This window comes from Oncorhynchus gorbuscha, unplaced genomic scaffold (assembly GCF_021184085.1).
Source record: "Oncorhynchus gorbuscha isolate QuinsamMale2020 ecotype Even-year unplaced genomic scaffold, OgorEven_v1.0 Un_scaffold_1126, whole genome shotgun sequence".
Classification (NCBI taxonomy): domain Eukaryota; kingdom Metazoa; phylum Chordata; class Actinopteri; order Salmoniformes; family Salmonidae; genus Oncorhynchus; species Oncorhynchus gorbuscha.
Window position 1 is genome coordinate 92,163 of NW_025745998.1, and position 13,023 is coordinate 105,185.

Genomic DNA, 13,023 nt, shown 5'->3' on the forward strand with positions numbered 1-13,023 from the left:
TTTGTGAGGTGGCCTATAGACCCAATACATCATCACTGCATGTTGACTATGCTTGACTATGCAAACTTGTCCTACGCAAGAGGGATCATCAGTTATAAGCAAACAATGTGAAAGAAATGACAGGAAGAAGTAGCCTTCACTATTCAGTGGGGTTTTATGTGGCTGTATGACAGACCCACTTGTATTATGATTCAGTGTAGGATAATGACTCTGGATAATGTATGCATCCCTCAGTTATCTTCAGTGTTGTAGTAGCCTACTCAAGTCCGGCCTAGGAGTGTCTTGGTCTTGTCTTGGTGTCAGATACATTTTTACTCGTCATTTCTTGCCGAGACCAACCAATACCAGGGGAGTGAAAAACTCATAAATATCAGATCCCATAAAACCGCTTTGCCAGCGCAAATAGCCCCACTCCTTTCATGACACATTAATATCTTATCATTACTTTTGTTAAATCATTAGTATACATTTTAAATAGCTTTTACAGACTGGATGTTTTACAAGAAAAAGTAATTTTATTCATGGTTGTTTCTATTGTTTTTAACAACATGTAGTTTTTAACAAATGTAAATATAATATTCAAATGCTGTTTTTATGTGTATAAATGTTGTACAAATATAAATGCGCTGTTTTTAAAGTAAATATAATAATACAATTATTTTTACAAATAATAATTATAATAATTTATTATCGACTATTTTCTGGTCTTCCTATTGCACTTTACTTTCATTGAGAAATATCCTAAAACTTTGTAGTGCTCCAGTTCATCATTTCCTTGATATGCTGGTAGGGAAAAGTGGGGATCATTGTTTGAAAGTTGCTCGCTCACTATTAGTAAGGTGTGACTGGGGGAAGTTGGAACATATTTGATATTTTTATCTGTTATAGACCTGTTTGAGTTAGTGGACATTTGTAGAGTGGCTCTCTATTTGCCCTCTGCGTGCATTTGTCACCATTCTGAATGTCTAAAGAATTCATATGTTCTCCTGAAATACTGTATGAACACAGTGGGCATTCTGAACTCTTATTATGGTGACAACGTGGGGTGTGCCGACATAATCGGATTTACTCTTGATTACCCTTGTTTTTCTCAGACCCTTTTCAAATTATGTTAAAACATTTTAGGTCCATGATCACACGGGTAATAGAACATTTTAGGTCCATGATCACACGGGTAATAGAACATTTTAGGTCCATGATCACACAGGTAATAGAACATTTTAGGTCCATGATCACACGGGTAATAGAACATTTTAGGTCCATGATCACACGGGTAATAGAACATTTTAGGTCCATGATCACACGGGTAATAGAACATTTTAGGTCCATGATCACACGGGTAATAGAACATTTTAGGTCCATGATCACACGGGTAATAGAACATTTTAGGTCCATGATCACACGGGTAATAGAACATTTTAGGTCCATGATCACACGGGTAATAGAACATTTTAGGTCCATGATCACAAGGGTAATAGAACATTTTAGGTCCATGATCACAAGGGTAATAGAACATTTTTTGTATTACTTGCGGGGCACTGCTGAGTGAGCATAATATACAGCCTTTATTTACTGGGACTGATGGTCTGCATCTGATGGTCACTGAGAGGAGGGAGGGAGCAGCCGTGACTAATATCCCTGCTCTCCCTCCCACACTGAGTCTTCCAGCTGATGGTCACTGAGAGGAGGGAGGGAGCAGCCGGAAGCTGCCTCTCACCTTACCTCCCTCCCTTCACTGAAAAAAAGAGGACAGTCTTCCAGCTGATGGTCACTGAGAGGAGGGAGGGAGCAGCAGGGAAGCTGCCTCTCACCTGACTTACCGTCCCTCCTCTCTCCCTCCCTTCACTGAAAAAAGAGGACAGTCTTCCAGCTGATGGGAAACTTAAGTTGCACTGCATTATTTCTGCACCAATTCATGTTGTTACTCCTATGACCAGAGAAAGTGAAATATCCCTTCATATTAAAAAAGACACAAGCCTCTAATAATAACGGAATAATAATATGTCAATCATTATTATTATGTTGGTAACCCATTGTATAAAAGTGATTCAAAGCCTTCGAAGACAGTGTTTTGAGGATATATTGGCACGGTAACAACACCCGTTCCAAAATATTCTCCAAACACCGGCTTCTCGAGCATTATCACTTAATTGAGAGGCTTTGAAGCAACACTGACACTCCCCAGTAGGAGCAGTCCTCCATAGGAATGAATGGAATTCTACAGTATTTACATTAAATGTTTTGAGAACAAAATTACATGGAATTAAGTAGGGGTCAGTAACATGTGTAGTCTCTTTTACAAGTGACAAGTACCAAGAAGACTGCTAGGTGGTTTAAATACACCACCCCCTGCCAGTCATCCAGGGTTAATACACATCACTGGTCTAGACAGGAGCTAATGGTGTGTGAGAGCAGAACACAGGTGGGATGTTTCTGATGACAGGAAGACAGTTCTCCCAGTGGCTCTGTTTATCTTCGGAGAAAAAACAATATACTAAAGATATTTTCATGCAAAGTGTAAGAGGCTGACAGCTGTTTTTGAAGGCTACTGTAGCCAAGCAGGCAAACAGTCTAACAAAAAAAGGATGGATGGTTGACTAACTGGGGGCTACGTCCTCTCATGGCAACATCAAACGCGCACCTATATACTTAGAGGAGAAAAACATATCTGTCGCAGGCATTCTGTGTGTTAGTGCGTGATGAAATTGAGGCTACTGTGAATCAATCCACCATGGATGGGTCGGCTACTGTTAGCATGATGCTAAACTAATCACACAGTTACTCATCTAACTGGGAAGCAGATATTACGAACGTGGCTCTCCTTCCACAATATAAGATTATTAGCCTCGTGGGTATCCCTTGTTGACAACGTTGCACCACGTGCATGTTCTACACTACACATAGACATCGGTAGGGATGCTTTGGTGATGAAAAACACTGGCTTGGGTGGCCTTGCAGCTAGAAGCTGCGTTTAAAATCCGCTGTCAATTGTCCTCCATCTCACTCCCTCTCTCCGCCGTTCGCTGCCCGGACTCACCTCCTCTGCGTGTTTCCTCAGCGCTTTCTCCCGTTCATACTGCGTGATGAGCTGTTCGTTGTCCTCCTTTAACAGTTCTAGCTCCACTTCATGCTCCTGGTTTTCCGCGAACACCGAATCCAGGTTCTCCAGCACAGCCACGACGAGCGGCATCAGTTCTTTCACCACATCTTCGTCGTATTTTCCTATCAGTTTCTCAAACTCGCGGTAGATGGAGTTGGCCAGGCCCGATACCCGCTCCGACATCATAGCCGATGTCCCCGGGTCGTCCTGGTACACTACTCCGTCCTCCAACTCCATTTTCTTCCCTTGCTTGAACAAATAGGTCCTGTAAATAGGATTTACACTTACCCCGCCACTATGAATTCCGTTATTTTCTTTAAGAAATTGGAATGTGTATTCCCTTTAAAAGCTTCAATTGAAATGGCAATATCCTGTAATTGTCCCTCACTGGAAGCGTTCGATAGACGTGGATAATTTTTTCCCTCCGGTTCCGTCCTCTCACAACAGAGGTGCGTTCAGTTCACTTGAACGTTTGCTACGTTGCAGAACTGTTTGTACTGAACGACACGTTAAAAAACGTTTTCGTACGTTCTTGGACAGACTGAGGCACGTTTGCTCCCGTTTGGTAGGTGTGGTGAGGTGTGACATGAAGCAACGAGTGACGTATTTAAAGGGCAGTGGCCATGCTGACAGCGTTCCCGCAACCGTTATTATTATACATCAGTTTTCCCCAACCCACAACCTCCAAGTTATTCAACTGGTCGTTCAGTACCATTTCCGTTCAATTGAACGTTCCAGAACGTAAAAACTTACTGAATGCAGCCCAGCTGAGTATCACGTGATGACGTCATATTTTAACGTGGACAATGTCGTTTTACCGAATATTTGTGGCCTACAATGTTACGCCTAGGGCTAGTCATATGATATAGTCAAACACATTATAGTAATAACATAGTAATACGAAAGTATACTGTTAATAAAGGCATCTTTATTTAAATTCCATTGTCCTCAAAATACTTTAAGATCCTGCTCTAATAACTATTACATTTGAGTTATTTAGCAGATGCTCTTATCCAGAGCGGTTTACAGTTCGTGCATTGATCTTAAGATAGCTATCAGTCATGGTAAGTAAAGTTTTCCTCAATATAGTAGCTAAATAATAAATAAATAAAATATACAAATAATATATGCAATAAATAACATATTTCTTCAATAAATTGTACATTGTATTTGTAACCCACTATCTCACAAACCCAAAGACCTAAACAACAGACAAAAACAAACCAACAGAAAAAACAAGTGGCAAACTTGTCCTACTCAAGAGGGATCATCAGTTATAAGCAAACAATGTGAAAGAAATGACAGGAAGAAGTAGCCTTCACTATTCAGTGGGGTTTTATGTGGCTGTATGACAGACCCACTTGTATTATGATTCAGTGTAGGATAATGACTCTGGATAATGTATGCATCCCTCAGTTATCTTCAGTGTTGTAGTAGCTTACTCAAGTCCGGCCTAGGAGTGTCTTGGTCTTGTCTTGGTGTCAGATACATTTTTACCAGGGGAGTGAAAAACTCATAATTATCAGATCCCATAAAACCGCTTTGCCAGCGCAAATAGCCACACTCCTTTCATGACACATTAATATCGTATGGATTATTTTCTGGCCTTCCTACTTTACTCTTAACATTACTGTCCTTTACTTTCATTGAAAAATATCCTAAAACTTTGTAGTGCTCCTCATCATCAGAGCAAACTGATTTAATCCATCAGTCCTTTTTCTCTCCAGGCAATGCGATGACGCTCCTACTCAAAGACATAGTACACCTACAATACTATTAGTTTGTGTAGCCATCAAAATAATAGCAATGTACAGTCATTTTCAGACCTGGGTTGAAATATATGTGTATTTTATCATTTTATATTTAAATAAATATTTTCTGTGTATTTGAGTATTTTCAAATAATGTGGCCCAAATCAACTACTTCTATTGGAAGTATTTGAATGTTTTTTCAAATGACAGTGTGATTGCTGTAATAAGGACTTATTATAGTGTAATTCATTACAAGTATTGTAATGAATTGTGATAATTCATAGTTCCACTGTAATAACAACATGTGGTGGTAATTACAGAGGAGTAACAACTGATGCTTGTTCCCATGTTTGTTTCAAATATAAAAGTTTTCGATAGCATCCCAACGCACCATTTTCGTCAGTGCTATCCAGGATTCCTTGGGACATCCTTACCCTAAACCTAACCTTTACCCATACACTTACCCGTACCTTATAATTTGAAAAATGTTTCAAATACTTATTTCCAAATAGATTATTTCAAATACCAACCGGACCTGGTTCCAATGCATGGGAGTATCGAAGTATATTTATATTTTTTCAAATACATGCCAATACTTTCCAAGTGTATTTCCACATATATTGCAATATTCAACTACTTTCAAATAAAATATATCAAAATACTGACTTCCAAATTACTTTTGACATATCCTAAATACTATTTGAACACAGGTCTGACACTAAAATTTGCAATCTCACCCATATCAGCGGCTCCTACTCCAATGTTCCTCATCTTCTGGATGACACCAATCAAGACAGCCATTTTATCAGCTGGTATGACACTGACCAGACAATGAACTCTGTCCTCCGAACTGTGGGTATTTATGTAGCCAGTATCCTCTTCTGATAATGGTGATATGGGATTAAACTAGCCAAGAGTGAAAATTAAAAAATGTGTTTTAATCAATACTGACTAACTGACTGTATCAGAGATTCCTTGTTGGTGATAGTTTTTCGCATTGTTTACTTTACCTTGTGGCCATCTTTTATATGGCTCTTTAGGGCCTTGATGATGTCAGCCTTACGCACACCTTTGACACTTTTCTCCAGACCCATGACATCATTGAACACCAATGGGAAATAGATTCCATGTTTTTCTTTTTTAGATTTTGTGGGTTTCGTACTGTAAAATAGGATGTGCATTTCTAATGAATTTTACAATTTGATGAGTATGCACTGATAATTAAAATAAAATGGTTGACATCCATTTGCTTTAATATGTTATGGTTTTACTCAATGGGTTTCATATAACACTTGCTTATAACTTACTTAACTAACTTGCTTTTCTGGTAATGCTTTGACCTGCAGCAGCGAAGTTGGCCAAGGTGATACTCGTAATGTGACCCTGAAACACACAATTGATGGAGTTGATGAAGCTGTATTTTCCTTCTCCAGCTGTTCCGTGGAGGAGGATTCTGATAGTCTTTCAGTTCCTTAAGCATTTCCACTTCCTGACTGTCAGAGGGCAGTAGAGGACAGATTTAGAGAGGTAGACTCAGCGATACAATTTCATGTCACAGCAGGTTTACAGAAAACAAAAACAAAATTCCAATCTTCCAAGACTGCCACATAATTTGGGTGATTTGTAATCTGTTGTTTTGACTTGTTTGTCGCCACTTTGCATGATGCTGTCACATCACGGAGTGTACCTTTAAGTGAATAAAAAAGCAATGGACTTGGAATGATGCCATTTGCTTTATTGCATAATTTTCACAGGAGGTGGTCCTTGTACACAGCATTTTCAACTGAAAATGATTTTAAAATGTATTTTTCTCCCATTCATTTTCAAACGTACCCCCAGGGTGTGATCCTTCATTCCTTATCAAAAACTATTAAACAAACACACTACTGGTCAAAAGTTTCAGAACACCTACTCATTCAAGGGTTTTTCTTTATTTTTAAGACATCAAAACTATGAAATAACACATATGGAATCATGTAGTAACCAAAAAAGTGTTAAACAAATCAAAATATATTTTATATTTGAGATTCTTCAAATAGCCACCCTTTGCCTTGATGACATCTTTGCACACTCTTGGCATTCTCTCAACCAGCTTAACCTGGAACGCCTTTCCAACAATCTTGAAGAAGTTCCTACATATGCTGAGCACTTGTTGGCTGCTTTTCCTTCCGACTCATCCCAAACCATCTTAATTTGGTTGAGGTCAGGGGATTATGGAGGCCAGGTCATCTGATGCAGCACTCCATCCCTCTCCTTCTTGGTAAAATTGCACTTACACAGCCTAGAGGTGTGTTGAAAAAACGAATTATAGTCCCACTAAGCCCAAACCAGATGGGATGGCGTATCGCTGCAGAATGCTGTGGTAGCCATGCTGGTTAAGTGTGCCTTGAATTCTAAATAAATCACAAGACAGTATCACCAGAAAAGCACCCCTTCACAATAACACCTCCTCCTCCATGCTTTACGGTGGGAAATACACATGCGGAGATCATCCATTCACCCACAAAGACACAGGGGTTGGAACCAAAAATCTCAAATTTGGACTCCAAAGGACAAAGATACACCGGTCTAATGTCCATTGCTCGTGTTTCTTGGCCCAAGCAAGTCTCTTCTTCTTATTGGTGTCCTTGAGTAATGGTTTCTTTGCAGCAATTCGACCATGAAGGCCTGATTCACACCGTCTCTTCTGAACAGTTGAGGTTGAAATGTGTCTGTTACTTGAAACTCTGTGAAGCATTTATTTGGGCTGCAATTTCTGAGGCTGGCAACTCAAATTGACTTTCCATCTGCAGCAGAGGTACCCCCCCCTTACAACACAACTGATTGGCTCAAAAGCATTCAGGGAAGAAATTCCACAAATGAACTTAAGAATACACACCTGTTAATTGAGGTGCATTCCAGGTGACTATTTCATGAGGCTGGTTGAGAGAATGCCAAGAGTGTGAAAAGCTGTCATCAAGGCAAAGGGTGGCTATTTGAAGAATATCAAATATAAAATATATTTTGATTTGTTTAGCACTTTTTGGGTTACTTCATGATTCCAAGTGTTCTTTCATAGTAAAAATAAAGAGAAACCCTTGAATGAGTAGGTGTTCTAAAACCTTTGACCGGTCGAGTATGTTGAAATAAATGCAATCAACATACTATGATTAAGTACTATGATCTTAGATCATATAGCTCTTCCTTATGTGTCATTAAACAATTTCTGTTTATTTGTTAGTTTCTTATTTTTATACTGCTCCAAATAAGTATTGTGTGTGCGCTAATAAGGGGGGCATAAAATCCTGTGCCGAGCTGCTATGATGCACACGACACATAAGACTGAGTTTAACCGAGACAGTAGAGACACCAGAGTGATTAGGTATCTATCAAAAACAAGTCCATCACATACTGTAGGTACAAACACACTACAACTTGTAATGAATAGTCAGGGAGAAATAAGGTATAGATTCATACACAGAGCGTGGCAGGTGTTTATTCCAGGAATTATGGTCACAGGTAGGCAATGGTCATACACAGGTAGGCAATGGTCATACACAGGTAGGCAATGGTCATACACAGGTAGGCAATGGTCATACACAGGTAGGCAATGGTCATACACAGGTAGGCAATGGTCATACACAAGTAGGCAATGGTCATACACAGGTAGGCAATGGTCATACACAGGTAGGCAATGGTCATACACAGGTAGGCAATGGTCATACACAAGTAGGCAATGGTCATACACAGGTAGGCAATGGTCATACACAAGTAGGCAATGGTCATACACAAGTAGGCAATGGTCATACACAGGTAGGCAATGGTCATACACAAGTAGGCAATGGTCATACACAGGTAGGCAATGGTCATACACAAGTAGGCAATGGTCATACACAGGTAGGCAATGGTCATACACAGGTAGGCAATGGTCATACACAGGTAGGCAATGGTCATACACAAGTAGGCAATGGTCATACACAGGTAGGCAATGGTCATACACAAGTAAGCAATGGTCATACACAAGTAGGCAATGGTCATACACAGGTAGGCAATGGTCATACACAAGTAGGCAATGGTCATACACAGGTAGGCAATGGTCATACACAGGTAGGCAATGGTCATACACAAGTAGGCAATGGTCATACACAAGTAGGCAGGTGAATCAAAACTAGGACTGACCGCTAGAACTGGTTCTCACAAACGAGCCAGGAAAAGGCTTAGTAGAGTCAAAATGCCTCACAAAGGCACAAACAGAATGAACTGAACTAAATAAGGAGCTGATGAGACCAGGTGAGTAACTAACACAGGTGAAATCAATGAATAGAATGAAAGACAGGGCTACGTTCGGGAACACAAAGAAACAGGGATACATTCAAGAACACAACAAAACAGAATACAAGGTTCACTAAGAAAACAGAACCTTACACAACTAACCTATACAAGGCAAAGGTTGTGCAGGTGATATAAACAGCAACATCTCTTCAAAGACAAAGTCCAATGTAATTACTGTACATAACACAGACTACCCACCCACACACTGACAAGTCTCTTACTTATACTTATACTTATGATATTGGTGCATTTTATTTAGCTGAGATTTTTTACCCAGGTCTTCTCAGACTATGTGAGTGTGGTGTACAAAATGCTTCAAATGATGCAAAACATATTATAATCACACTTTTAGATTTTTACTATAAGTGCTCTATCTTGAAAACTACTGCTGATGCACAATTTTTTGGATGCATATCAACAGTAGACTAATAAAAACAACACTAAAATGACCCTTAAAAATATGTGGTTAAACACCCAAATGTATAAAAAATAAGTAACTCAATTATATTATGGTATGCCTAATGTCTGAATGTAATATAAAAAAAAATTAAAGGAAAGAAATTGTCTGTAGCCTACCTCAAGTCTCCCACTGATAAAATGCCCAAAGAATTAAATGTTTTTAACCTTCATTTAACTAGGCAAGGATAAGAACAAATTATTTTTACAATGACAGCCTACCCCGGACAACACTGGGCCAATTGGGCACCGCCCTATGGAACTCCCAATCACAGCCGGATGTGATGCAGCCTGAATATGAACTAGGTGCTGCAGTGATACCTCTTGCAAAGAGATGCAGTGTCTTAGACCACCCCGCCACTCTGGATGAGGTCCTAAAGAAGTGTCACGTTAAGACTGACATTCCTTTTTATACCTCTCTGACCAATGATATACACTGACAAAAATATAAAAGCAACATGCAACAAGTTCAAATATTTTACTGAGTCAACATATACAAATTAATTAGGCCCTAATCTATGGATTTCACATGACTGGGAATACAGATATTCATATGTTGGTCACACATACCTTAAAAAAAAGGTAGGAGCTTGGATCAGAAAACCAGTCAGTATCTGGTGTGACCACTATTTGCCTTACGCAGCGCGACACATCTCCTTCACATAGAGTTGATCAGGCTGTTTATTGTGGCCTGTGGAATGTTGTTCCACTCTTCTTCAATGGCTGTGCAAACTTGCTGGATTTTGACGGGAACTGAAACATGCTGTCATGCTGTCATTAAATGTATTTGATTTAATCTGGGTGCTTGTGTCACCTACTAACACCCTGGTACTACTCGTAGCTCCCGTTCTCCTCAGTCCAAGCCAGATGTGGAGGTCCTGTGCTGGCGTGGTTGCACATGGTCTGCGGTTGTGCCTAATTCTCTAAAACGACGTTGGAAGCAACTTTGCCCACTGGTTGAGAAATGAACATAAAATGATGTGGCAACAGCTCTGTTGGAAATTCATGCAGTCAGCATGCCAATAGCACGCTCCCTGAAAACTTGAAACATATCTGTTGCACTGTGTTGTGTGACAAAACTGCACATTTTAGAGTGGTCTTTTATTGTACCCAGTGCAAGCTTCTTGATATGCCATACCTGTCAGGCGGATGGATTATCTTGGCAAAGGAAAAATGCTGACTAACAGGGATGTAAACAAATTTGTGTGCAAAATGTGAGAGCGTACAAGTACTGTACTTGGGAGTATGGTTAGACGGTACCCTGTCCTCTCAACACATATCCAAGCTGCAGGGTAAGGCTATACCTAGACTTGGTTTCCTCTTTCACCCCATCTGCCAAACTAACCCTGATTCAGATGACCATCTACCCATCTACCCATTTATAGATTGGCAGTTAAGGGTGCTCTCGAGCGGCTAGATGTTCTTTACCATTTAGCCATCAGATTTGCCACCGATTTATCACTGCACTCTGGAAACTGGCCATCACTGTATACCCGGTGCAAGACCTACTGGTTTATGCTTGTTTATAAAACCCTCTTAGGCCTCACTCCCCCCTATCTGAGATACCTACTGCAACCCCCATCCTCCACATACAACACCTGTTCTGCCAGTCACATTATCTTAACCTTTTACTGCAGTGGGCTAAATCAGGGTCACACAGTGTTTCTTGGTAGTCTTAAACAAATCTATTTTGAAATAAAAGTATACACCTCACACACATAAACTCAGCAAAAAAGGAACGTCCTCTCACTGTCAACTGCGTTTATTTTCAGCAAACTTAACATGTGTAAATATTTGTATGACACACAGCCCCAGACCATGATGGACCCTCCACCTCAAAATCGATCCCGCTCCAGGCCGCACAGGCCTCGGTGTAACGCTCATTCCTTCGAAGATAAACGCCAATCCGACCATCACCCCTGGTGAGACAAAACCACGACTCGTCAGTGAAGAGCCAGTCCTGCCAGTCCTGTCTGGTCCTGCGATGGTGAGTTTGTGCCCTTAGGCAACGTTGTTGCCGGTGTTGTCTGGTGAGGACCTGCCTTACAACAGGCCTACAAGCCCTCAGTCCAGCCCCTCTCAGCCTATTGCGGACAGTTTGAGCACTGATGGAAGGATTGTGTGTTCCTGGTGTAACTCTGGCAGTTGTTGTTGCCATCCTGTACCTGTCCCGCAGGTGTGATGTTCGGATGTACTGATCCTGTGCAGGTGTTGTTACACGTGGTCTGCCACTGCGAGGACAATCAGCTGTCCGTCCTGTCTCCCTGTAGCGCTGTCTTAGGCGTCTCACAGTACGGACATTGCAATGTATTACCCTGGCCACATCTGCAGTCCTCATTCCTCCTTGCAGCATGCCTAAGGCACGTTCACACAGATGAGCAGGGACCCTGGGCATCTTTCTTTTGGTGTCTTTCAGAGTCAGTAGAAATGCCTCTTTAGTGTCCTAAGTTTTCATAACTGTGACCTTAATTGCCTACCATCTGTAAGCTGGTGCATGTTCATTAATTGTTTATGGTTCATTGAACAATCATGGGAAACAGTGTTTAAACCCTTTATAATGAAGATCTGTGAAGTTATTTGGATTTTTACGAATTATCTTTGATAGACAGGGTCCTGAAAAAGGGACGTTTCTTTTTTTGCTGAGTTTAGTTATGGGTTTATAAAAGAAGACCTATACCAGGTTAGATACATTTTTTGAGTTTGCACATTAGTATTACACTTTATATACATCACAGAAGATTGAAATAACAAAACTGTTTGACATAGAAATACCAGATTTTCTGAAGTTTAAAAAAAATTATGTTTTTTAATAAAGAAATGATGAGAAATATGAAATAACATCCCAGCCATTAGTCCACTAGGTCATTTGACTGCAGGAAAGGGCTCTCCATCTCTACATTCAAAACTCAATCATGGACTCTTACTGATGCTGATACGTGATGTATTGTTGTCTCTACCTGTTGCCCTTTGTGCTGTTGCATGTGCCTACCATTGTTTGCACCATGTTTGTGCTGCTACCATGTTCTGCTTCTGCCATGTTGTGTTGCTACCTTGTTGTTGTCATGCTGTGTTGCTACCATGCTGTGTTGTTATGTGTTGCTGCCATGCTGTGTTGTCTTAGGTCTCTCTTTATGTAGTGTTGTGATGTTTCTCTTGTAGTGGTGTGTGTTTTATCCGAAATTTTTATTTTTAATCCCAGCCCCTGTCCCCGCCTTTTGCCTCTTGGTAGGCTGTCATTGTAAATACAAATTTGCTCTTAATTGACTTGCTTAGTTACATTAAAATATATATATATATATTGTCCTGCTGAAAGGTAGATTCCTCTCCCAGTGTCTGGTGTAAAGCAGACTGAACCAGATTTTTTCCTCTAGGATGTTGCCCCATCCCGTTTCTTTTTATCCTTAA

General features: G+C 40.3%; 1 pseudogene; it reads right to left on the minus strand.

Moving 5' to 3' along the window:
* The window catches only part of LOC124021472, a 77,164-nt pseudogene extending 73,592 nt beyond the window's left edge, over positions 1-3,572 (minus strand).
* Between the last annotated feature and the right edge of the window lie 9,451 nt (positions 3,573-13,023).